Raw genomic sequence first — 27,251 nt, forward strand, 5'->3', positions numbered from 1 at the left:
GGGTTTCCTGGATAGCTGCCAGGACAGCTGATGGTATGTGAAGTTCATGAGGCAGGTGGTGTTGTTTTGGCAGTGGAAGAGCTGTGCTGCTGCTTCGGGCAGTTGCCATTGACCAGCACACTCCCTTCCCTAGGTGTCATATCCACTTTCAGACATATGTGCTGCCAGAGCACTTGGTTTCCATGGCAACGGGAAATGGCTTGGGCACTGAACTTGTCTTTGGCCATGGAGTTTTGAGCGCCTTGAGTGAGGAGCTCCATGTTCGTTTTGTGTGTGTGCTGAAGCTGCTTGATTCCATCCCACTGGGCTCAATGGGCATGGGACCGGAAGTGACCCAACAGGGTTTCCTAGATAGCAGCCAGGACAGCTGATGGTATGTGAAGTTCATGAGGCAGGTGGTGTTGTTTTGGCAGTGGAAGAGCTGTGCTGCTGCTTCGGGCAGTTGCCATTCACCAGCACACTCCCTTCCCTAGGTGTCATATCCACTTTCAGACATATGTGCTGCCAGAGCACTTGGTTTCCATGGCAGCGGGTAATGGCTTGGGCACTGAACTTGTCTTTGGACATGGAGTTTTGAGCGCCTTGAGTGAGGAGCTCCATGTTAGATTTGTGTGGGTGCTGAAGCTGCTTAATGGCATCCCACTGGGCTCAATGGGCATGGGACCGAAAGTGAGCCAACAGGGTTTCCTAGATAGCTGCCAAGACAGCTGATGGTATGTGAAGTTCATGAGGCAGGTGGTGTTGTTTTAGCAGTGGAAGAGCTGTGCTGCTGCTTCGGGGACTTGCCATTCACCAGCACACTCCCTTCCCTAGGTGTCATAACCACTTTCAGACATATGTGCTGCCAGAGCACTTGGTTTCCGTGGCAGCGGGAAATGGCTTGGGCACTGAACTTGTCTTTGGCCATGGAGTTTTGAGCGCCTTGAGTGAGGAGCTCCATGTTCATTTTGTGTGGGTGCTGAAGCTGCTTGATTCCATCCCACTGGGCTCAATGGGCATGGGACCGGAAGTGACCCAACAGGGTTTCCTAGATAGCTGCTAGGACAGCTGATGGTATGTGAAGTTCATGAGGCAGGTGGAGTTGTTTTGGCAGTGGAAGAGCTGTGCTGCTGCTTCGGGCCGTTGCCATTCACCAGCACACTCCCTTCCCTAGGTGTCATATCCACTTTCAGACATATGTGCTGCCAGAGCACTTGGTTTCCATGGCAACGGGAAATGGCTTGGGCACTGAACTTGTCTTTGGCCGTGGAGTTTTGAGCGCCTTGAGTGAGGAGCTCCATGTTCTTTCTGTGTGTGTGCTGAAGCTGCTTGATTCCATCCCCCTGGGCTCAATGGGCATGGGACCAGAAGTGACCCAACAGGGTTTCCTAGATAGCTGCTAGGACAGCTGATGGTATGTGAAGTTCATGAGGCAGGTGGAGTTGTTTTGGCAGTGGAAGAGCTGTGCTGCGGCTTCGGGCAGTTGCCATTCACCAGCACACTCCCTTCCCTAGGTGTCATATCCACTTTCAGACATATGTGCTGCCAGAGCACTTGGTTTCCATGGCAGCGGGACATGGCTTGGGCACTGAACTTGTCTTTGGACATGGAGTTTTGAGCGCCTTGAGTGAGGAGCTCCATGTTAGATTTGTGTGGGTGCTGAAGCTGCTTAATGGCATCCCACTGGGCTCAATGGGCATGGGACCGAAAGTGAGCCAACAGGGTTTCCTAGATAGCTGCCAGGACAGCTGATGGTATGTGAAGTTCATGAGGCAGGTGGGGTTGTTTTGGCAGTGGAAGAGCTGTGCTGCTGCTTCGGGGACTTGCCATTCACCAGCACACTCCCTTCCCTAGGTGTCATAACCACTTTCAGACATATGTGCTGCCAGAGCACTTGGTTTCCATGGCAGCGGGAAATGGCTTGGGCACTGAACTTGTCTTTGGCCATGGAGTTTTGAGCGGCTTGAGTGAGGAGCTCCATGTTCGTTTTGTGTGGGTGCTGAAGCTGCTTTACTGCATCCCACTGGGCTCAATGGGCATGGGACCGAAAGTGACCCAACAGGGTTTCCTAGATAGCTGCTAGGACAGCTGATGGTATGTGAAGTTCATGAGGCAGGTGGAGTTGTTTTGGCAGTGGAAGAGCTGTGCTGCTGCTTCGGGCCGTTGCCATTCACCAGCACACTCCCTTCCCTAGGTGTCATATCCACTTTCAGACATATGTGCTGCCAGAGCACTTGGTTTCCATGGCAACGGGAAATGGCTTGGGCACTGAACTTGTCTTTGGCCGTGGAGTTTTGAGCGCCTTGAGTGAGGAGCTCCATGTTCTTTCTGTGTGTGTGCTGAAGCTGCTTGATTCCATCCCCCTGGGCTCAATGGGCATGGGACCAGAAGTGACCCAACAGGGTTTCCTAGATAGCTGCTAGGACAGCTGATGGTATGTGAAGTTCATGAGGCAGGTGGAGTTGTTTTGGCAGTGGAAGAGCTGTGCTGCGGCTTCGGGCAGTTGCCATTCACCAGCACACTCCCTTCCCTAGGTGTCATATCCACTTTCAGACATATGTGCTGCCAGAGCACTTGGTTTCCATGGCAGCGGGACATGGCTTGGGCACTGAACTTGTCTTTGGACATGGAGTTTTGAGCGCCTTGAGTGAGGAGCTCCATGTTAGATTTGTGTGGGTGCTGAAGCTGCTTAATGGCATCCCACTGGGCTCAATGGGCATGGGACCGAAAGTGAGCCAACAGGGTTTCCTAGATAGCTGCCAGGACAGCTGATGGTATGTGAAGTTCTTGAGGCAGGTGGTGTTGTTTTAGCAGTGGAAGAGCTGTGCTGCTGCTTCGGGCACTTGCCATTCACCAGCACAATCCCTTCCCTAGGTGTCATAACCACTTTCAGACATATGTGCTGCCAGAGCACTTGGTTTCCGTGGCAGCGGGAAATGGCTTCGGCACTGACCTTGTCTTTGGCCATGGAGTTTTGAGCGCCTTGAGTGAGGAGCTCCATGTTCGTTTTGTGTGTTTGCTGAAGCTGCTTGATTCCATCCCACTGGGCTCAATGGGCATGGGACCGGAAGTGACCCAACAGGGTTTCCTAGATAGCTGCCAGGACAGCTGATGGTATGTGAAGTTCATGAGGCAGGTGGAGTTGTTTTGGCAGTGGAAGAGCTGTGCTGCTGCTTCGGGCCGTTGCCATTCCCTAGCACACTCCCTTCCCTAGGTGTCATATCCACTTTCAGACATATGTGCTGCCAGAGCACTTGGTTTCCATGGCAGCGGGAAATGGCTTGGGCACTGAACTTGTCTTTGGTCGTGGAATTTTTAGCGCCTTGAGTGAGGAGCTCCATGTTAGATTTGTGTGTGTGCTGAAGCTGCTTGATTCCATCCCACTGGGCTCAATGGGCATGGGACCGGAAGTGAGCCAACAGGGTTTCCTAGATAGCTGCCAGGACAGCTCATGGTATGTGAAGTTCATGAGGCAGGTGGAGTTGTTTTGGCACTGGAAGAGCTGTGCTGCTGCTTCGGGCAGTTGCCATTCACCAGCACACTCTCTTCCCTAGGTGTCATATCCACTTTCAGACATATGTGCTGCTAGAGCTCTTAGTTTCCATGGCAGCGGGAAATGGCTTGGGCACTGAACTTGTCTTTGGCCATGGAGTTTTGAGCGCCTTGAGTGAGGAGCTCCATGTTAGATTTGTGTGGGTGCTGAAGCTGCTTGATTCCATCCCACTGGGCTCAATGGGCATGGGACCGGAAGTGACCCAACAGGGTTTCCTGGATAGCTGCCAGGACAGCTGATGGTATGTGAAGTTCATGAGGCAGGTGGTGTTGTTTTGGCAGTGGAAGAGCTGTGCTGCTGCTTCGGGCAGTTGCCATTGACCAGCACACTCCCTTCCCTAGGTGTCATATCCACTTTCAGACATATGTGCTGCCAGAGCACTTGGTTTCCATGGCAACGGGAAATGGCTTGGGCACTGAACTTGTCTTTGGCCATGGAGTTTTGAGCGCCTTGAGTGAGGAGCTCCATGTTCGTTTTGTGTGTGTGCTGAAGCTGCTTGATTCCATCCCACTGGGCTCAATGGGCATGGGACCGGAAGTGACCCAACAGGGTTTCCTAGATAGCAGCCAGGACAGCTGATGGTATGTGAAGTTCATGAGGCAGGTGGTGTTGTTTTGGCAGTGGAAGAGCTGTGCTGCTGCTTCGGGCAGTTGCCATTCACCAGCACACTCCCTTCCCTAGGTGTCATATCCACTTTCAGACATATGTGCTGCCAGAGCACTTGGTTTCCATGGCAGCGGGTAATGGCTTGGGCACTGAACTTGTCTTTGGACATGGAGTTTTGAGCGCCTTGAGTGAGGAGCTCCATGTTAGATTTGTGTGGGTGCTGAAGCTGCTTAATGGCATCCCACTGGGCTCAATGGGCATGGGACCGAAAGTGAGCCAACAGGGTTTCCTAGATAGCTGCCAAGACAGCTGATGGTATGTGAAGTTCATGAGGCAGGTGGTGTTGTTTTAGCAGTGGAAGAGCTGTGCTGCTGCTTCGGGGACTTGCCATTCACCAGCACACTCCCTTCCCTAGGTGTCATAACCACTTTCAGACATATGTGCTGCCAGAGCACTTGGTTTCCGTGGCAGCGGGAAATGGCTTGGGCACTGAACTTGTCTTTGGCCATGGAGTTTTGAGCGCCTTGAGTGAGGAGCTCCATGTTCATTTTGTGTGGGTGCTGAAGCTGCTTGATTCCATCCCACTGGGCTCAATGGGCATGGGACCGGAAGTGACCCAACAGGGTTTCCTAGATAGCTGCCAGGACAGCTGATGGTATGTGAAGTTCATGAGGCAGGTGGAGTTGTTTTGGCACTGGAAGAGCTGTGCTGCTGCTTCGGGCAGTTGCCATTCACCAGCACACTCTCTTCCCTAGGTGTCATATCCACTTTCAGACATATGTGCTGCTAGAGCTCTTAGTTTCCATGGCAGCGGGAAATGGCTTGGGCACTGAACTTGTCTTTGGCCGTGGAGTTTTGAGCGCCTCTAGTGAGGAGCTCCATGTTAGATTTGTGTGGGTGCTGAAGCTGCTTGATTCCATCCCACTGGGATCAATGGGCATGGGACCGGAAGTGACCCAACAGGGTTTCCTAGATACCTGCCAGGACAGCTGATGGTATGTGAAGTTCATGAGGCAGGGGGAGTTGTTTTGGCAGTGGAAGAGCTGTGCTGCTGCTTCGGGCAGTTGCCATTCACCAGCACACTCCCTTCCCTAGGTGTCATATCCACTTTCAGACATATGTGCTGCCAGAGCACTTGGTTTCCATGGCAGCGGGGAATGGCTTGGGCACTGAACTTGTCTTTGGCCGTGGAGTTTTGAGCGCCTTGAATGAGGAGCTCCATGTTCTTTTTGTGTGGGTGCTGAAGCTGTTTGATTCCATCCCTCTGGTCTCAATGGGCATGATACAAAAAGTGACCCAACAGGGTTTCTTAGATAGCTGCCAGGACAGCTGATGGTATGTGAAGTTCATGAGGCAGGTGGGGTTGTTTTGGCAGTGGAAGAGCTGTGCTGCTGCTTCGGTCAGTTGCCATTCACCAGCACATTCTGTTCCCTAGGTGTCATATCCACTTTCAGACATATGTGCTGCCAGAGCACTTGGTTTGCATGGCAGCGGGAAATGGCTTCGGCACTGAACTTGTCTTTGGCCATGGAGTTTTGAGCGCCTTGAGTGAGGAGCTCTATGTTAGATTTGTGTGGGTGCTCAAGCTGCTTGATTCCATCCCACTGGGCTCAATGGGCATGGGACCGGAAGTGTGCCAACAGGGTTTCCTGGATAGCTGCCAGGACAGCTGATGGTATGTGAAGTTCTTGAGGCAGGTGGTGTTGTTTTGGCACTGGAAGAGCTGTGCTGCTGCTTCGGGCAGTTGCCATTGACCGGCACACTCCCTTCCCTAGGTGTCATATCCACTTTCAGACATATGTGCTGCCAGAGCACTTGGTTTCCGTGGCAACGGGAAATGGCTTGGGCACTGAACTTGTCTTTGGCCATGGAGTTTTGAGCGCCTTGAGTGAGGAGCTCCATGTTCGTTTTGTGTGGGTGCTGAAGCTGCTTGATTCCATCCCACTGGGCTCAATGGGCATGGGACCGGAAGTGACCCAACAGGGTTTCCTAGATAGCTGCCAGGACAGCTGATGGTATGTGAAGTTCATGAGGCAGGTGGAGTTGTTTTGGCAGTGGAAGAGCTGTGCTGCTGCTTCGGGCAGTTGCCATTCACCAGCACACTCCCTTCCCTAGGTGTCATATCCACTTTCAGACATATGTGCTGCCAGAGCACTTGGTTTCCATGGCAGCGGGAAATGGCTTGGGCACTGAACTTGTCTTTGGCCGTGGAGTTTTGAGCGCCTTGAGTGAGGAGCTCCATGTTCGTTTTGTGTGGGTGCTGAAGCTGCTTGATTCCATCCCACTGGGCTCAATGGGCATGGGACCGGAAGTGACCCAACAGGGTTTCCTAGATAGCTGCCAGGACAGCTGATGGTATGTGACGTTCATGAGGCAGGTGGTGTTGTTTTGGCAGTGGAAGAGCTGTGATGCTGCTTCGGGCAGTTGGCATTCACCAGCACATTCCCTTCCCTAGGTGTCATATCCACTTTCAGACATATGTGCTGCCAGAGCACTTGGTTTCCATGGCAGCGGGAAATGGCTTGGGCACTGAACTTGTCTTTGGCCATGGAGAATTGGGCGCCTTAAGTGAGGAGCTCCATGTTCGTTTGGTGTGGGTGCTGAAGCTGCTTGATTCCATCCCACTGGGCTCAATGGGCATGGGACCGGAAGTGACCCAACAGGGTTTCCTAGATAGCTGCCAGGACAGCTGATGGTATGTGAAGTTCATGAGGCAGGTGGAGTTGTTTTGGCAGTTGAAGAGCTGTGCTGCTGCTTCGGGCAGTTGCCATTCACCAGCACACTCTCTTCCCTAGGTGTCATATCCACTTTCAGACATATGTGCTGCCAGAGCTCTTAGTTTCCGTGGCAGCGGGAAATGGCTTGGGCACTGAATTTGTCTTTGGTCGTGGAGTTTTGAGCGCCTCTAGTGAGGAGCTCCATGTTCATTTTGTGTGGGTGCTGAAGCTGCTTGATTCCATCCCACTGGGCTCAATGGGCATGGGACCGGAAGTGACCCAACAGGGTTTCCTAGATAGCTGCCAGGACAGCTGATGGTATGTGAAGTTCATGAGGCAGGTGGTATTGTTTTAGCACTGGAAGAGCTGTGCTGCTGCTTCGGGCAGTTGCCATTCACCAGCACACTCTCTTCCCTAGGTGTCATATCCACTTTCAGACATATGTGCTGCCAGAGCTCTTAGTTTCCATGGCAGCGGGAAATGGCTTGGGCACTGAACTTGTCCTTGGCCGTGGAGTTTTGAGCGCCTCTAGTGAGGAGCTCCATGTTCGTTTTGTGTGGGTGCTGAAGCTGCTTGATTCCATCTCACTGGGCTCAATGGGCATGGGACCGAAAGAGACCCAACAGGGTTTCCTAGATAGCTGCCAGGACAGCTGATGGTATGTGAAGTTCATGAGGTAGGTGGGGTTGTTTTGGCAGTGGAAGAGCTGTGCTGCTGCTTCGGGCAGTTGCCATTCACCAGCACACTCTCTTCCCTAGGTGTCATATCCACTTTCAGACATATGTGCTGCCAGAGCACTTGGTTTCCATGGCAGCGGGAAATGGCTTGGGCACTGAACTTGTCTTTGGCCGTGGAATTTTTAGCGCCTTGAGTGAGGAGCTCCATGTTCATTTTGTGTGTGTGCTGAAGGTGCTTGATTCCATCCCACTGGGCTCAATGGGCATGGGACCGGAAGTGAGCCAACAGGGTTTCCTAGATAGCTGCCAGGACAGCTGATGGTATGTGAAGTTCATGAAGCAGGTGGAGTTGTTTTGGCAGTGGAAGAGCTGTGCTGCTGCTTCGGGCAGTTGCCATTCACCAGCACACTCTCTTCCCTAGGTGTCATATCCACTTTCAGACATATGTGCTGCCAGAGCACTTGGTTTCCATGGCAGCGGGAAATGGCTTGGGCACTGAACTTGTCTTTGGCCGTGGAGTTTTGAGCGCCTTAAATGAGGAGCTCCATGTTCGTTTTGTGTGGGTGCTGAAGCTGCTTGATTCCATCCCACTGGGCTCAATGGGTATGGGACCGAAAGTGACCCAACAGGGTTTCCTAGATAGCTGCCAGGAGAGCTGATGGTATGTGAAGTTCATGAGGCAGGTGGAGTTGTTTTGGCAGTGGAAGAGCTGTGCTGCTGCTTCGGGCAGTTGCCATTCACCAGCACACTCTCTTCCCTAGGTGTCATATCCACTTTCAGACATATGTGCTGCCAGAGCTCTTAGTTTCCATGGCAGCGGGAAATGGCTTGGGCACTGAACTTGTCCTTGGTCGTGGAGTTTTGAGCGCCACTAGTGAGGAGCTCCATGTTCGTTTTGTGTGGGTGCTGAAGCTGCTTGATTCCATCCCACTGGGCTCAATGGGCATGGGACCGAAAGTGACCCAACAGGGTTTCCTAGATAGCTGCCAGGACAGCTGATGGTATGTGAAGTTCATGAGGCAGGTGGGGTTGTTTTGTCACTGGAAGAGCTGTGCTGCTGCTTCCGGGACTTGCCATTCACCAGCACACTCCCTTCCCTAGGTGTCATATCCACTTTCAGACATATGTGCTGCCAGAGCACTTGGTTTCCATGGCAGCGGGGAATGGCTTGGGCACTGAACATGTCTTTGGCCATGGAGTTTTGAGCGCCTTGAGTGAGGAGCTCCATGTTTGATTTGTGTGGGTGCTGAAGCTGCTTAATTGCATCCCACTGGGCTCAATGGGCATGGGACCGAAAGTGAGCCAACAGGGTTTCCTAGATAGTTGCCAGGACAGCTGATGGTATATGAAGTTCATGAGGCAGGTGGAGTTGTTTTGGCAGTGGAAGAGCTGTGCTGCTGCTTCTGGCTGTTGCCATTCACCAGCACACTCCCTTCCCTAGGTGTCATATCCACTTTCAGACATATGTGCTGCCAGAGCACTTGGTTTCCATGGCAGCGGGAAATGGCTTGGGCACTTAACTTGTCTTTGGCCGTGGAGTTTTGAGCACCTTGAGTGAGGAGCTCCATGTTCGTTTTGTGTGGGTGCTGAAGCTGCTTGATTCCATCCCACTGGGCTCAATGGGCATGGGACCGGAAGTGACCCAACAGGGTTTCCTCGATAGCTGCCAGGACAGCTGATGGTATGTGAAGTTCATGAGGCAGGTGGAGTTGTTTTGGCAGTGGAAGAGCTGTGCTGCTGCTTCGGGCAGTTGCCATTCACCAGCACACTCCCTTCCCTAGGTGTCATATCCAATTTCAGACATATGTGCTGCCAGAGCACTTAGTTTCCATGGCAGCGGGAAATGGCTTGGGCACTGAACTTGTCCTTGGCCGTGGAGTTTTGAGCGCCTCTAGTGTGGAGCTCCATGTTCGTTTTGTGTGGGTGCTGAAGCTGCTTGATTCCATCCCACTGGGCTCAATGGGCATGGGACCGGAAGTGACCCAACAGGGTTTCCTAGATAGCTGCCAGGACAGCTGATGGTATGTGAAGTTCATGAGGCAGGTGGGGTTGTTTTGGCAGTGGAAGAGCTGTGCTGCTGCTTCGGGCAGTTGCCATTCACCAGCACACTCTCTTCCCTAGGTGTCATATCCACTTTCAGACATATGTGCTGCCAGAGCACTTGGTTTCCATGGCAGCGGGAAATGGCTTGGGCACTGAACTTGTCTTTGGCCGTGGAGTTTTGAGCGCCTTGAGTGAGGAGCTCCATGTTAGATTTGTGTGTGTGCTGAAGCTGCTTGATTCCATCCCACTGGGCTCAATGGGCATGGGACCGAAAGTGACCCAACAGGGTTTCCTAGATAGCTGCCAGGACAGCTGATGGTATGTGAAGTTCATGAAGCAGGTGGAGTTGTTTTGGCAGTGGAAGAGCTGTGCTGCTGCTTCGGGCAGTTGCCATTCACCAGCACACTCCCTTCCCTAGGTGTCATATCCACTTTCAGACATATGTGCTGCCAGAGCTCTTAGTTTCCATGGCAGCGGGAAATGGCTTGGGCACTGAACTTGTCCTTGGCCGTGGAGTTTTGAGCGCCTCTAGTGAGGAGCTCCATGTTCGTTTTGTGTGGGTGCTGAAGCTGCTTGATTCCATCCCACTGGGCTCAATGGGCATGGGACCTAATGTGACCCAACAGGGTTTCCTAGATAGCTGCCAGGACAGCTGATGGTATGTGAAGTTCATGAGGCAGGTGGGGTTGTTTTGGCACTGGAAGAGCTGTGCTGCTGCTTCCGGGACTTGCCATTCACCAGCACAGTCCCTTCCCTAGGTGTCATATCCACTTTCAGACATATGTGCTGCCAGAGCACTTGGTTTCCATGGCAGCGGGAATGGCTTGGGCACTGAAGATGTCTTTGGCCATGGAGTTTTGAGCGCCTGGAGTGAGGAGCTCCATGTTTGATTTGTGTGGGTGCTGAAGCTGCTTAATTGCATCCCACTGGGCTCAATGGGCATGGGACCGAAAGTGAGCCAACAGGGTTTCCTAGATAGCTGCCAGGACAGCTGATGGTATGTGAAGTTCATGAGGCAGGTGGGGTTGTTTTGGCAGTGGAAGAGCTGTGCTGCTGCTTCCGGGACTTGCCATTCACCAGCACACTCTCTTCCCTAGGTGTCATATCCACTTTCAGACATATGTGCTGCCAGAGCACTTGGTTTCCATGGCAGCGGGAAATGGCTTGGGCACTGAACTTGTCTTTGGCCGTGGAGTTTTGAGCGCCTTGAGTGAGGAGCTCCATGTTAGATTTGTGTGTGTGCTGAAGCTGCTTGATTCCATCCCACTGGGCTCAATGGGCATGGGACCGGAAGTGACCCAACAGGGTTTCCTAGATAGCTGCCAGGACAGCTGATGGTATGTGAAGTTCATGAAGCAGGTGGAGTTGTTTTGGCAGTGGAAGAGCTGTGCTGCTGGTTCGGGCAGTTGCCATTCACCAGCACACTCTCTTCCCTAGGTGTCATATCCATTTTCAGACATATGTGCTGCCAGAGCTCTTAGTTTCCATGGCAGCGGGAAATGGCTTGGGCACTGAACTTGTCTTTGGCCGTGGAGTTTTGAGCGCCTTGAGTGAGGAGCTCCATTTTAGATTTGTGTGTGTGCTGAAGCTGCTTGATTCCATCCCAATGGGCTCAAAGGGCATGGGACCAGAAGTGACCCAACAGGGTTTCCTAGATAGCTGCCAGGACAGCTGATGGTATGTGAAGTTCATGAGGCAGGTGGAGTTGTTTTGGCACTGGAAGAGCTGTGCTGCTGCTTCGGGCAGTTGCCATTCACCAGCACAGTCCCTTCCCTAGGTGTCATATCCACTTTCAGACATATGTGCTGCCAGAGCACTTGGTTTCCATGGCAGCGGGAAATGGCTTGGGCACTGAACTTGTCTTTGGCTGTGGAGTTTTGAGCGCCTTGAGTGAGGAGCTCCATGTTCTTTTTGTGTGGGTGCTGAAGCTGCTTGATTCCATCCCACTGGGCTCAATGGGCATGGGACCGGAAATGACCCAACAGGGTTTCCTAGATAGCTGCCAGGACAGCTGATGGTATATGAAGTTCATGAGGCAGGTGGAGTTGTTTTGGCAGTGGAAGAGCTGTGCTGCTGCTTCCGGGACTTGCCATTCACCAGCACACTCCCTTCCCTAGGTGTCATATCCACTTTCAGACATATGTGCTGCCAGAGCACTTGGTTTCCATGGCAGCGGGAAATGGCTTGGGCACTGAACATGTCTTTGGCCGTGGAATTTTGAGCGCCTGGAGTGAGGAGCTCCATGTTCGTTTTGTGTGGTTGCTGAAGCTGCTTGATTCCATCCCACTGGGCTCAATGGGCATGGGACAGGAAGTGACCCAACAGGGTTTCCTAGATAGCAGCCTGGACAGCTGATGGTATGTGAAGTTCATGAGGCAATTGTAGTTGTTTTGGCAGTGGAAGAGCTGTGCTGCTGCTTCAGGCAGTTGCCACTCACCAGCACACTCTCTTCCCTAGGTGTCATATCCACATTCAGACATATGTGCTGCCAGAGCACTTGGTTTCCATGGCAGCGAAAAATGGCTTCGGCACTGAACTTGTCCTTGGCCGTGGAGTTTTGAGCGCCTCTAGTGTGGAGCTCCATGTTCGTTTTGTGTGTTTGCTGAAGCTGCTTGATTCCATCCCACTGGGCTCAATGGGCATGGGACCGAAAGTGAGCCAACAGGGTTTCCTAGATAGCTGCCAGGACAGCTGATGGTATGTGAAGTTCATGAGGCAGGTGGTGTTGTTTTGGCAGTGGAAGAGCTGTGCTGCTGCTTCGGGCAGTTGCCATTCACCAGCACACTCCCTTCCCTAGGTGTCATATCCACTTTCAGACATATGTGCTGCCAGAGCACTTGGTTTCCATGGCAGCGGGAAATGGCTTGGGCACTGAACTTGTCTTTGGCCGTGGAGTTTTGAGCGCCTTGAGTGAGGAGCTCCATGTTAGTTTTGTGTGGGTGCTGAAGCTGCTTGATTCCATCCCACTGGGCTCAATGGGCATGGGACCTAAAGTGACCCAACAGGGTTTCCTAGATAGCTGCCAGGGCAGCTGATGGTATGTGAAGTTCATGAGGCAGGTGGAGTTGTTTTGGCAGTGGAAGAGCTGTGCTGCTGCTTCGGGGACTTGCCATTCACCAGCACACTCCCTTCCCTAGGTGTCATATCCACTTTCAGACATATGTGCTGCCAGAGCACTTGGTTTCCATGGCAGCGGGAAATGGCTTCGGCACTGAACTTGTCTTAGGGTGTGGAGTTTTGAGCGCCTTAAGTGAGGAGCTCCATGTTCGTTTTGTGTGGGTGCTGAAGCTGCTTGATTCCATCCCACTGGGCTCAATGGGCATGGGACCGGAAGTGAGCCAACAGGGTTTCCTAGATAGCTGCCAGGACAGCTGATGGTATGTGAAGTTCATGAGGCAGGTGGAGTTGTTTTGGCACTGGAAGAGCTGTGCTGCTGCTTCGGGCAGTTGCCATTCACCAGCACACTCTCTTCCCTAGGTGTCATATCCATTTTCAGACATATGTGCTGCCAGAGCTCTTAGTTTCCATGGCAGCGGGAAATGGCTTGGGCACTGAACTTGTCCTTGGCCGTGGAGTTTTGAGCGCCTTGAGTGAGGAGCTCCATTTTAGATTTGTATGGGTGCTGAAGCTGCTTGATTCCATCCCACTGGGCTCAATGGGCATGGGACCGAAAGTGACCCAACAGGGTTTCCTAGATAGCTGCCAGGACAGCTGATGGTATGTGAAGTTCATGAGGAAGGTGGGGTTGTTTTGGCACTGGAAGAGCTGTGCTGCTGCTTCCGGGACTTGCCATTCACCAGCACACTCCCTTCCCTAGGTGTCATATCTACTTTCAGACATATGTGCTGCCAGAGCACTTGGTTTCCATGGCAGCGAAAAATGGCTTGGGCACTGAACTTGTCTTTGGCCATGGAGTTTTGAGCGCCTTGAGTGAGGAGCTCCATGTTTGATTTGTGTGGGTGCTGAAGCTGCTTAATTGCATCCCACTGGGCTCAATGGGCATGGGACCGGAAGTGAGCCAACAGGGTTTCCTAGATAGCTGCCAGGACAGCTGATGGTATGTGAAGTTCATGAGGCAGGTGGGGTTGTTTTGGCAGTGGAAGAGCTGTGCTGCTGGTTCGGGCATTTGCCATTCACCAGCACACTCCCTTCCCTAGGTGTCATATCCACTTTCAGACATATGTGCTGCCAGAGCACTTGGTTTCCATGGCAGCGGGAAATGGCTTCGGCACTGAACATGTCTTTGGCCGTGGAGTTTTGAGCGCCTTGAGTGAGGAGCTCCATGTTCGTTTTGTGTGGGTACTGAAGCTGCTTGATTCCATCCCACTGGGCTCAATGGGCATGGGACCGGAAGTGACCCAACAGGGTTTCCTAGATAGCAGCCTGGACAGCTGATGGTATGTGAAGTTCATGAGGCAGGTGGAGTTGTTTTGGCAGTGGAAGAGCTGTGCTGCTGCTTCGGGCAGTTGCCATTCACCAGCAAACTCTCTTCTTTAGGTGTCATATCCACTTTCAGACATATGTGCTGCCAGAGCTCTTAGTTTCCATGGCAGCGGGAAATGGCTTGGGCACTGAACTTGTCTTTGGCCGTGGAGTTTTGAGCGCCTTGAGTGAGGAGCTCCATTTTAGATTTGTGTGTGTGCTGAAGCTGCTTGATTCCATCCCACTGGGCTCAATGGGCATGGGACCAGAAGTGACCCAACAGGGTTTCCTAGATAGCTGCCAGGACAGCTGATGGTATGTGAAGTTCATTTGGCAGGTGGAGTTGTTTTGGCACTGGAAGAGCTGTGCTGCTGCTTCGGGCAGTTGCCATTCACCAGCACAGTCCCTTCCCTTGGTGTCATATCCACTTTCAGACATATGTGCTGCCAGAGCACTTGGTTTCCATGGCAGCGGGAAATGGCTTGGGCACTGAACTTGTCTTTTGCTGTGGAGTTTTGAGCGCCTGGAGTGAGGAGCTCCATGTTCTTTTTGTGTGGGTGCTGAAGCTGCTTGATTCCATCCCACTGGGCTCAATGGGCATGGGACCAGAAGTGAGCCAACAGGGTTTCCTAGATAGCTGCCAGGACAGCTGATGGTATATGAAGTTCATGAGGCAGGTGGAGTTGTTTTGGCAGTGGAAGAGCTGTGCTGCTGCTTCGGGGACTTGCCATTCACCAGCACACTCCCTTCCCTAGGTGTCATATCCACTTTCAGACATATGTGCTGCCAGAGCACTTGGTTTCCATGGCAGCGGGAAATGGCTTGGGCACTGAACTTGTCTTTGGCCATGGAGTTTTGAGCGCCTTGAGTGAGGAGCTCCATGTTAGATTTGTGTGGGTGCTGAAGCTGCTTGATTCCTTCCCACTGGGCTCAATGGGCATGGGACCGGAAGTGACCCAACAAGGTGTCCAACATACCTGCCAGGACAGCTGATGGTATGTGAAGTTCATGAGGCAGGTGGAGTTGTTTTGGCAGTGGAAGAGCTGTGCTGCTGGTTCGGGCATTTGCCATTCACCAGCACACTCCCTCCCCTAGGTGTCATATCCACTTTCAGACAAATGTGCTGCCAGAGCACTTGGTTTCCATGGAGGCGAAAAATGGCTTGGGCACTGAACATGTCTTTGACCGTGGAGTTTTGAGCGCCTTGAGTGAGGAGCTCCATGTTCGTTTTGTGTGGGTGCTGAAGCTGCTTGATTCCATCCCACTGGGCTCAAAAGGCATGGGACCTAAAGTGACCCAACAGGGTTTCCTAGATAGCTGCCAGGACAGCTGATGGTATGTGAAGTTCATGAGGCAGGTGGGGTTGTTTTGGCAGTGGAAGAGCTGTGCTGCTGCTTCCGGGACTTGCCATTCACCAGCACACTCCCTTCCCTAGGTGTCATATCCACTTTCAGACATATGTGCTACCGGAGCACTTGGTTTCCATGGCAGCGGGGAATGGCTTGGGCACTGAACTTGTCTTTGGCCATGGAGCTTTGAGCGCCTTGAGTGAGGAGCTCCATGTTCGTTTTGTGTGGTTGCTGAAGCTGCTTGATTCCATCCCACTGGGCTCAATGGGCATGGGACCGGAAGTGACCCAACAGGGTTTCCTAGATAGCAGCCTGGACAGCTGATGGTATGTGAAGTTCATGAGGCAGGTGGAGTTGTTTTGGCAGTGGAAGAGCTGTGCTGCTGCTTCGGGCAGTTGCCATTCACCAGCACACTCTCTTCCCTAGGTGTCATATCCACTTTCAGACATATGTGCTGCCAGAGCTCTTAGTTTCCATGGCAGCGGGAAATGGCTTGGGCACTGAACTTGTCTTTGGCCGTGGAGTTTTGAGCGCCTTGAGTGAGGAGCTCCATTTTAGATTTGTGTGGGTGCTGAAGCTGCTTGATTCCATCCCAATGGGCTCAATGGGCATGGGACCAGAAGTGACCCAACAGGGTTTCCTAGATAGCTGCCAGGACAGCTGATGGTATGTGAAGTTCATGAGGCAGGTGGAGTTGTTTTGGCAGTGGAAGAGCTGTGCTGCTGCTTCGGGGACTTGCCATTCACCAGCACACTTCATTCCCTAGGTGTCATATCCACTTTCAGACATATGTGCTGCCAGAGCACTTGGTTTCCATGGCAGCGGGAAATGGCTTGGGCACTGAACATGTCTTTGGCCGTGGAATTTTGAGCGCCTGGAGTGAGGAGCTCCATATTCGTTTTGTGTGGGTGCTGAAGCTGCTTGATTCCATCCCACTGGGCTCAATGGGCATGGGACAGGAAGTGACCCAACAGGGTTTCCTAGATAGCAGCCTGGACAGCTGATGGTATGTGAAGTTCATGAGGCAGGTGTAGTTGTTTTGGCAGTGGAAGAGCTGTGCTGCTGCTTCGGGCAGTTGCCACTCACCAGCACACTCTCTTCCCTAGGTGTCATATCCACTTTCAGACATATGTGCTGCCAGAGCACTTGGTTTCCATGGCAGGGAAAAATGGCTTGGGCACTGTACTTGTCTTTGGCTATGGAGTTTTGAGCGCCTTGAGTGAGGAGCTCCATGTTTGATTTGTGTGTTTCCTGAAGCTGCTTGATTCCATCCCACTGGGCTCAATGGGCATGGGACCGAAAGTGAGCCAACAGGGTTTCCTAGATAGCTGCCAGGACAGCTGATGGTATGTGAAGTTCATGAGGCAGGTGGAGTTGTTTTGGCAGTGGAAGAGCTGTGCTGCTGCTTCGGGCAGTTGCCATTCACCAGCACACTCCCTTCCCTAGGTGTCATATCCACTTTCAGACATATGTGCTGCCAGAGCACTTGGTTTCCATGGCAGCGGGAAATGGCTTGGGCACTGAACTTGTCTTTGGCCGCGGAGTTTTGAGCGCCTTGAGTGAGGAGCTCCATGTTAGTTTTGTGTGGGTGCTGAAGCTGCTTGATTCCATCCCACTGGGCTCAATGGGCATGGGACCGGAAGTGACCCAACAGGGTTTCCTAGATAGCAGCCTGGACAGCTGATGGTATGTGAAGTTCATGAGGCAGGTGGAGTTGTTTTGGCAGTGGAAGAGCTGTGCTGCTGCTTCGGGCAGTTGCCATTCACCAGCTCACTCCCTTCCCTAGGTGTCATATCCACTTTCAGACATATGTGCTGCCAGAGCACTTGGTTTCCATGGCAGCGGGAAATGGCTTGGGCACTGAACTTGTCTTTGACCGTGGAGTTTTGAGCGCCTCTAGTGAGGAGCTCCATGTTCATTTTGTGTGGGTGCTGAAGCTGCTTGATTCCATCCCACTGGGCTCAATGGGCATGGGACCTAAAGTGACCCAACAGGGTTTCCTAGATAGCTGCCAGGACAGCTGATGGTATGTGAAGTTCATGAGGCAGGTGGGGTTGTTTTGGCAGTGGAAGAGCTGTGCTGCTGCTTCCGGGACTTGCCATTCACCAGCACAATCCCTTCCCTAGGTGTCATATCCACTTTCAGACATATGTGCTGCCAGAGCACTTGGTTTCCATGGCAGCGGGAAATGGCTTGGGCACTGAACTTGTCTTTGGCCATGGAGTTTTGAGCGCCTTGAGTGAGGAGCTCCATGTTTGATTTGTGTGTGTGCTGAAGCTGCTTAATTGCATCCCACTGGGCTCAATGGGCATGGGACCGAAAGTGAGCCAACAGGGTTTCCTAGATAGTTGCCAGGACAGCTGATGGTATGTGAAGTTCATGAGGCAGGTGGGGTTGTTTTGGCAGTGGAAGAGCTGTGCTGCTGGTTCGGGCAGTTGCCATTCACCACCACACTCCCTTCCCTAGGTGTCATATCCACTTTCAGACATATGTGCTGCCAGAGCACTTGGTTTCCATGGCAGCGGGAAATGGCTTCGGCACTGAACATGTCTTTGGCCGCGGAGTTTTGAGCACCTTGAGTGAGGAGCTCCATTTTAGATTTGTGTGGGTGCTGAAGCTGCTTGATTCCATCCCACTGGGCTCAATGGGCATGGGACCGGAAGTGACCCAACAGGGTTTCCTAGATAGCAGCCTGGACAGCTGATGGTATGTGAAGTTCATGAGGCAGGTGGAGTTGTTTTGGCAGTGGAAGAGCTGTGCTGCTGCTTCGGGCAGTTGCCATTCACCAGCACACTCTCTTCCCTAGGTGTCATATCCACTTTCAGACATATGTGCTGCCAGAGCACTTGGTTTCCATGGCAGCGGGAAATGGCTTGGGCACTGAACTTGTCTTTGGCCGCGGAGTTTTGAGCGCCTTGAGTGAGGAGCTCCATGTTAGTTTTGTGTGGGTGCTGAAGCTGCTTGATTCCATCCCACTGGGCTCAATGGGCATGGGACCGAAAGTGACCCAACAGGGTTTCCTAGATAGCTGCCAGGACAGCTGATGGTATGTGAAGTTCATGAGGCAGGTGGAGTTGTTTTGGCACTGGAAGAGCTGTGCTGCTGCTTCGGGCAGTTGCCATTCACCAGCACACTCCCTTCCCTAGGTGTCATATCCACTTTCAGACATATGTGCTGCCAGAGCACTTGGTTTCCATGGCAGCGGGAAATGGCTTGGGCACTGAACATGTCTTTGGCCGTGGAGTTTTGAGCGCCTCTAGTGAGGAGCTCCATGTTCGTTTTGTGTGGGTGCTGAAGCTGCTTGATTCCATCTCACTGGGCTCAATGGGCATGGGACCGGAAGTGACCCAACAGGGTTTCCTAGATAGCAGCCTGGACAGCTGATGGTATGTGAAGTTCATGAGGCAGGTGGAGTTGTTTTGGCAGTGGAAGAGCTGTGCTGCTGCTTCGGGCAGTTGCCATTCACCAGCTCACTCCCTTCCCTAGGTGTCATATCCACTTTCAGACATATGTGCTGCCAGAGCACTTGGTTTCCATGGCAGCGGGAAATGGCTTGGGCACTGAACATGTCTTTGACCGTGGAGTTTTGAGCGCCTCTAGTGAGGAGCTCCATGTTCATTTTGTGTGGGTGCTGAAGCTGCTTGATTCCATCCCACTGGGCTCAATGGGCATGGGACCTAAAGTGACCCAACAGGGTTTCCTAGATAGCTGCCAGGACAGCTGATGGTATGTGAAGTTCATGAGGCAGGTGGGATTGTTTTGGCAGTGGAAGAGCTGTGCTGCTGCTTCCGGGACTTGCCATTCACCAGCACACTCCCTTCCCTAGGTGTCATATCCACTTTCAGACATATGTGCTGCCAGAGCACTTGGTTTCCATGGCAGCGGGAAATGGCTTGGGCACTGAACTTGTCTTTGGCCGTGGAATTTTGAGCGCCTGGAGTGAGGAGCTCCATGTTCGTTTTGTGTGGGTGCTGAAGCTGCTTGATTCCATCCCACTGGGCTCAATGGGCATGGGACCGAAAGTGACCCAACAGGGTTTCCTAGATAGCAGCCTGGACAGCTGATGGTATGTGAAGTTCATGAGGCAGGTGGAGTTGTTTTGGCAGTGGAAGAGCTGTGCTGCTGCTTCGGGCAGTTGCCACTCACCAGCACACTCTCTTCCCTAGGTGTCATATCCACTTTCAGACATATGTGCTGCCAGAGCACTTGGTTTCCATGGCAGCGAAAAATGGCTTGGGCACTGTACTTGTCTTTGGCTATGGATTTTTGAGCGCCTTGAGTAAGGAGCTCCATGTTCGTTTTGTGTGTTTGCTGAAGCTGCTTGATTCCATCCCACTGGGCTCAATGGGCATGGGACCGAAAGTGAGCCAACAGGGTTTCCTAGATAGCTGCCAGGACAGCTGATGGTATGTGAAGTTCATGAGGCAGGTGGAGTTGTTTTGGCAGTGGAAGAGCTGTGCTGCTGCTTCGGGCAGTTGCCATTCACCAGCACACTCCCTTCCCTAGGTGTCATATCCACTTTCAGACATATGTGCTGCCAGAGCACTTGGTTTCCATGGCAGCGGGAAATGGCTTGGGCACTGAACTTGTCTTTGGCTGCGGAGTTTTGAGCGCCTTGAGTGAGGAGCTCCATGTTAGTTTTGTGTGGGTGCTGAAGCTGCTTGATTCCATCCCACTGGGCTCAATGGGCATGGGAGCGGAAGTGACCCAACAGGGTTTCCTAGATAGCTGCCAGGACAGCTGATGGTATGTGAAGTTCATGAGGCAGGTGGAGTTGTTTTGGCAGTGGAAGAGCTGTGCTGCTGCTTCGGGCAGTTGCCATTCACCAGCACACTCCCTTCCCTAGGTGTCATATCCACTTTCAGACATATGTGCTGCCAGAGCACTTGGTTTCCATGGCAGCGGGAAATGGCTTGGGCACTGAACATGTCTTTGGCCGTGGAGTTTTGAGCGCCTCTAGTGAGGAGCTCCATGTTCGTTTTGTGTGGGTGCTGAAGCTGCTTGATTCCATCTCACTGGGCTCAATGGGCATGGGACCGGAAGTGACCCAACAGGGTTTCCTAGATAGCAGCCTGGACAGCTGATGGTATGTGAAGTTCATGAGGCAGGTGGAGTTGTTTTGTCAGTGGAAGAGCTGTGCTGCTGCTTCGGGCAGTTGCCATTCACCAGCACACTCCCTTCCCTAGGTGTCATATCCACTTTCAGACATATGTGCTGCCAGAGCACTTGGTTTCCATGGAGGCGAAAAATGGCTTGGGCACTGAACATGTCTTTGACCGTGGAGTTTTGAGCGCCTCTAGTGAGGAGCTCCATGTTCATTTTGTGTGGGTGCTGAAGCTGCTTGATTCCATCCCACTGGGCTCAATGGGCATGGGACCGGAAGTGACCCAACAGGGTTTCCTAGATAGCTGCCAGGACAGCTGATGGTATGTGAAGTTCATGAGGCAGGTGGGGTTGTTTTGGCAGTGGAAGAGCTGTGCTGCTGCTTCCGGGACTTGCCATTCACCAGCACACTCCCTTCCCTAGGTGTCATATCCACTTTCAGACATATGTGCTGCCAGAGCACTTGGTTTCCATGGCAGCGGGGAATGGCTTGGGCACTGAACTTGTCTTTGGCCGTGGAGTTTTGAGCGCCTGGAGTGAGGAGCTCCATTTTAGATTTGTGTGTGTGCTGAAGCTGCTTGATTCCATCCCAATGGGCTCAATGGGCATGGGACCAGAAGTGACCCAACAGGGTTTCCTAGATAGCTGCCAGGACAGCTGATGGTATGTGAAGTTCATGAGGCAGGTGGAGTTGTTTTGGCAGTGGAAGAGCTGTGCTGCTGCTTCGGGCAGTTGCCATTCACCAGCACAGTCCCTTCCCTAGGTGTCATATCCACTTTCAGACATACGTGCTGCCAGAGCACTTGGTTTCCATGGCAGCGGGAAATGGCTTGGGCACTGAACTTGTCTTTGGCTGTGGAGTTTTGAGCGCCTCTAGTGAGGAGCTCCATGTTCTTTTTGTGTGGGTGCTGAAGCTGCTTGATTCCATCCCACTGGGTTCAATGGGCATGGGACCGGAAATGACCCAACAGTGTTTCCTAGATAGCTGCCAGGACAGCTGATGGTATATGAAGTTCATGAGGCAGGTGGAGTTGTTTTGGCAGTGGAAGAGCTGTGCTGCTGCTTCGGGCAGTTGCCATTCACCAGCACACTCCCTTCCCTAGGTGTCATATCCACTTTCAGACATATGTGCTGCCAGAGCACTTGGTTTCCATGGCAGCGGGAAATGGCTTGGGCACTGAACATGTCTTTGGCCGTGGAGTTTTGAGCGCCTTGAGTGAGGAGCTCCATGTTAGATTTGTGTGGGTGCTGAAGCTGCTTGATTCCATCTCACTGGGCTCAATGGGCATGGGACAGGAAGTGACCCAACAGGGTTTCCTAGATAGCAGCCTGGACAGCTGATGGTATGTGAAGTTCATGAGGCAGGTGGAGTTGTTTTGGCAGTGGAAGAGCTGTGCTGCTGCTTCGGGCAGTTGCCATTCACCAGCACACTCCCTTCCCTAGGTGTCATATCCACTTTCAGACATATGTGCTGCCAGAGCACTTGGTTTCCATGGAGGCGAAAAATGGCTTGGGCACTGAACTTGTCTTTGGCTGTGGAGTTTTGAGCGCCTTGAGTGAGGAGCTCCATGTTCGTTTTGTGTGTTTGCTGAAGCTGCTTGATTCCATCCCACTGGGCTCAATGGGCATGGGACCGGAAGTGACCCAACAGGGTTTCCTAGATAGCAGCCTGGACAGCTGATGGTATGTGAAGTTCATGAGGCAGGTGGAGTTGTTTTGGCAGTGGAAGAGCTGTGCTGCTGCTTCGGGCAGTTGCCATTCACCAGCACACTCCCTTCCCTAGGTGTCATATCCACTTTCAGACATATGTGCTGTAAGAGCACTTGGTTTCCATGGAGGCGAAAAATGGCTTGGGCACTGAACTTGTCTTTGGCTGTGGAGTTTTGAGCGCCTTGAGTGAGGAGCTCCATGTTCGTTTTGTGTGTTTGCTGAAGCTGCTTGATTCCATCCCACTGGGCTCAATGGGCATGGGACCGAAAGTGACCCAACAGGGTTTCCTAGATAGCAGCCTGGACAGCTGATGGTATGTGAAGTTCATGAGGCAGGTGGAGTTGTTTTGGCAGTGGAAGAGCTGTGCTGCTGCTTCGGGCAGTTGCCATTCACCAGCACACTCTCTTCCCTAGGTGTCATATCCACTTTCAGACATATGTGCTGCCAGAGCACTTGGTTTCCATGGCAGCGGGAAATGGCTTGGGCACTGAACTTGTCTTTGGCCATGGAGTTTTGAGCGCCTTGACTGAGGAGCTGCATGTTCATTTTGTGTGGGTGCTGAAGCTGCTTGATTCCATCCCACTTTTCTCAATGGGCATGGGACCGGAAGTGACCCAACAAGGTGTCCAACATACCTGCCAGGACAGCTGATGGTATGTGAAGTTCATGAGGCAGGTGGAGTTGTTTTGGCAGTGGAAGAGCTGTGCTGCTGCTTCGGGCAGTTGCCATTCACCAGCTCACTCCCTTCCCTAGGTGTCATATCCACTTTCAGACATATGTGCTGCCAGAGCACTTGTTTTCCATGGCAGCGGGAAATGGCTTGGGCACTGAACTTGTCTTTGGCCATGGAGTTATGAGCGCCTTGAGTGAGGAGCTCCATGTTCGTTTTGTGTGTGTGCTGAAGCTGCTTGATTCCATCCCACTGGGCTCAATGGGCATGGGACCTGAAGTGACCCAACAGGGTTTCCTAGATAGCTGCCAGGACAGCTGTTGGTATGTGAAGTTCATGAGGCAGGTGGAGTTGTTTTGGCAGTGGAAGAGCTGTGCTGCTGCTTCGGGCAGTTGCCATTCACCAGCACACTCCCTTCCCTAGGTGTCATATCCACTTTCAGACATATGTGTTGCCAGAGCACTTGGTTTCCATGGCAGCGGGAAATGGCTTGGGCACTGAACATGTCTTTCCGTGGAGTTTTGAGCGCCTTGAGTGAGGAGCTCCATGTTCGTTTTGTGTGGGTGCTGAAGCTGCTTGATTCCATCCCACTGGGCTCAATGGGCATGGGACCGGAAGTGAGCCAACAGGGTTTCCTAGATAGCAGCCTGGACAGCTGATGGTATGTGAAGTTCATGAGGCAGGTGGAGTTGTTTTGGCACTGGAAGAGCTTTGCTGCTGCTTTGGGCAGTTGCCATTTACCAGCACACTCTCTTCCCTAGGTGTCATATCCACTTTCAGACATATGTGCTGCCAGAGCACTTGGTTTCCATAGCAGCGGGGAATGGCTTGGGCACTGAACTTGTCTTTGGCTGTGGAGTTTTGAGCGCCTTGAGTGAGGAGCTCCATGTTCTTTTTGTGTGGGTGCTGAAGCTGCTTGATTCCATCCCACTGGGCTCAATGGGCATGGGAGCGGAAGTGACCCAACAGGGTTTCCTAGATAGCTGCCAGGACAGCTGATGGTATGTGAAGTTCATGAGGCAGGTGGAGTTCTTTTGGCACTGGAAGAGCTGTGCTGCTGCTTCGGGCAGTTGCCATTCACCAGCACACTCCCTTCCCTAGGTGTCATATCCACTTTCAGACATATGTGCTGCCAGAGCACTTGGTTTCCATGGCAGCGGGAAATGGCTTGGGCACTGAACTTGTCTTTGGCCGTGGAGTTTTGAGCGCCTTGAGTGAGGAGCTCCATGTTCGTTTTGTGTGTGTGCTGAAGCTGCTTGATTCTATCCCACTGGGCTCAATGGGCTTGGGACCGGAAGTGACCCAACAGGGTTTCCTAGATAGCTGCCAGGACAGCTGATGGTATGTGAAGTTCATGAGGCAGGTGGAATTGTTTTGTCAGTGGAAGAGCTGTGCTGCTGCTTCGGGCAGTTGCCATTCACCAGCACACTCACTTCCCTAGGTGTCATATCCGCTTTCAGACATATGTGCTGCCAGAGCACTTGGTTTCCATGGCAGCGGGAAATGGCTTGGGCACTGAACTTGTCTTTGGCCATGGAGTTTTGAGCGCCTTGAGTGAGGAGCTCCATGTTCGTTTTGTGTGGGTGCTGAAACTGCTTGATTCCATCCACTTTTCTCAATGGGCATGGGACCAGAAGTGAGCCAACAGGGTTTCCTAGATAGCTGCCAGGACAGCTGATGGTATGTGAAGTTCATGAGGCAGATGGAGTTGTTTTGGCAGTGGAAGAGCTGTGCTGCTGCTTCGGGCAGTTGCCATTCACCAGCACACTCTCTTCCCTAGGTGTCATATCCACTTTCAGACATATGTGCTGCCAGAGCACTTGGTTTCCATGGCAGCGGGAAATGGCTTGGGCACTGAACTTGTCTTTGGCTGTGGAGTTTTGAGCGCCTTGAGTGAGGAGCTCCATTTTAGATTTGTGTGGGTGCTGAAGCTGCTTAATTGCATCCCACTGGGGTCAATGGGCATGGGACCAGAAGTGACCCAACAGGGTTTCCTAGATAGCTGCCAGGACAGCTGATGGTATGTGAAGTTCATGAGGCAGGTGGAGTTGTTTTGGCAGTGGAAGAGCTGTGCTGCTGCTTCGGGCAGTTGCCATTCACCAGCACACTCCCTTCCCTAGGTGTCATATCCACTTTCAGACATATGTGCTGCCAGAGCACTTGGTTTCCATGGCAGCGGGAAATGGCTTGGGCACTGAACATGTCTTTGGCTGTGGAGTTTTGAGCGCCTGGAGTGAGGAGCTCCATGTTCATTTTGTGTGGGTGCTGAAGCTGCTTGATTCCATCCCACTGGGCTCAAAGGGCATGGGACCGGAAGTGAGCCAACAGGGTTTCCTAGATAGCTGCCAGGACAGCTGATGGTATGTGAAGTTCATGAGGCACGTGGAGTTGTTTTGGCACTGGAAGAGCTGTGCTGCTGCTTCGGGCAGTTGCCATTCACCAGCACACTCTCTTCCCTAGGTGTCATATCTACTTTCAGACATATGTGCTGCCAGAGCTCTTAGTTTCCATGGCAGCGGGAAATGGCTTGGGCACTGAACTTGTCTTTGGCCGTGGAGTTTTGAGCACCTTCAGTGAGGAGCTCCATGTTCATTTTGTGTGGGTGCTGAAGCTGCTTGATTCCATCCCACTGGGCTCAATGGGCATGGGACCGGAAGTGACCCAACAGGGTTTCCTAGATAGCTGCCAGGACAGCTGATGGTATGTGAAGTTCATGAGGCAGGTGGTATTGTTTTGGCATTGGAAGAGCTGTGCTGCTGCTTCGGGCAGTTGCCATTCACCAGGACACTCCCTTCCCTAGGTGTCATATCCACTTTCAGACATATGTGCTGCCAGAGCACTTGGTTTCCATGGCAGCGGGGAATGGCTTGGGCACTGAAATTGTCTTTGGCCATGGAGTTTTGAGCGCCTTGAGTGAGGAGCTCCATGGTAGATTTGTGTGGGTGCTGAAGCTGCTTAATTGCATCCCACTGGACTCAATGGGCATGGGACCGAAAGTGAGCCAACAGGGTTTCCTAGATAGCTGCCAGGACAGCTGATGGTATGTGAAGTTCATGAGGCAGGTGGGGTTGTTTTGGCACTGGAAGAGCTGTGCTGCTGCTTCCGGGACTTGCCATTCACCAGCACACTCCCTTCCCTAGGTGTCATATCCACTTTCAGACATATGTGCTGCCAGAGCACTTGGTTTCCATGGCAGCGGGAAATGGCTTGGGCACTGAACTTGTCTTTGGCCATGGAGTTTTGAGCGCCTTGAGTGAGGAGCTCCATGTTCGTTTTGTGTGGGTGCTGAAGCTGCTTGATTCCATCCCACTGGGCTCAATGGGCATGGGACCGGAAGTGACCCAACAGGGTTTCCTAGATAGCAGCCTGGACAGCTGATGGTATGTGAAGTTCATGAGGCAGGTGGTGTTGTTTTGGCAGTGGAAGAGCTGTGCTGCTGCTTCGGGCAGTTGAAATTCACCAGCACACTCTCTTCCCTAGGTGTCATATCCACTTTCAGACATATGTGCTGCCAGAGCTCTTAGTTTCCATGGCAGCGGGAAATGGCTTGGGCACTGAACTTGTCTTTGGCCGTGGAGTTTTGAGCGCCTTGAGTGAGGAGCTCCATTTTAGATTTGTGTGGGTGCTGAAGCTGCTTGATTCCATCCCACTGGGCTCAATGGGCATGGGACCGGAAGTGACCCAACAGGGTTTCCTAGATGGCTGCCAGGACAGCTGATGGTATGTGAAGTTCATTTGGCAGATGGAGTTGTTTTGGCAGTGGAAGAGCTGTGCTGCTGCTTCGGGCAGTTGCCATTCACCAGCACACTCCCTTCCCTAGGTGTCATATCCACTTTCAGACATATGTGCTGCCAGAGCACTTGGTTTCCATGGCAGCGAGAAATGGCTTGGGCACTGAACTTGTCTTTGGCCATGGAGTTTTGAGCGCCTTGAGTGAGGAGCTCCATTTTAGATTTGTGTGTGTGCTGAAGCTGCTTGATTCCATCCCACTTTTCTCAATGGGCATGGGACCAGAAGTGACCCAACAGGGTTTCCTAGATAGCTGCCAGGACAGCTGATGGTATGTGAAGTTCATGAGGCAGGTGGAGTTGTTTTGGCACTGGAAGAGCTGTGCTGCTGCTTCGGGCAGTTGCCATTCACCAGCACAGTCCCTTCCCTAGGTGTCATATCCACTTTCAGACATATGTGCTGCCAGAGCACTTGGTTTCCATGGCAGCAGGAAATGGCTTGGGCACTGAACATGTCTTTGGTCGTGGAGTTTTGAGCGCCTGGCGTGAGGAGCTCCATGTTCGTTTTGTGTGGGTGCTGAAGCTGCTTGATTCCATCCCACTGGGCTCAATGGGCATGGGACCGGAAGTGACCCAACAAGGTGTCCAACATACCTGCCAGGACAGCTGATGGTATTTGAAGTTCATGAGGCAG

This window comes from Ochotona princeps, chromosome 1 (genome assembly GCF_030435755.1).
Source record: "Ochotona princeps isolate mOchPri1 chromosome 1, mOchPri1.hap1, whole genome shotgun sequence".
Lineage (NCBI taxonomy): Eukaryota > Metazoa > Chordata > Mammalia > Lagomorpha > Ochotonidae > Ochotona > Ochotona princeps.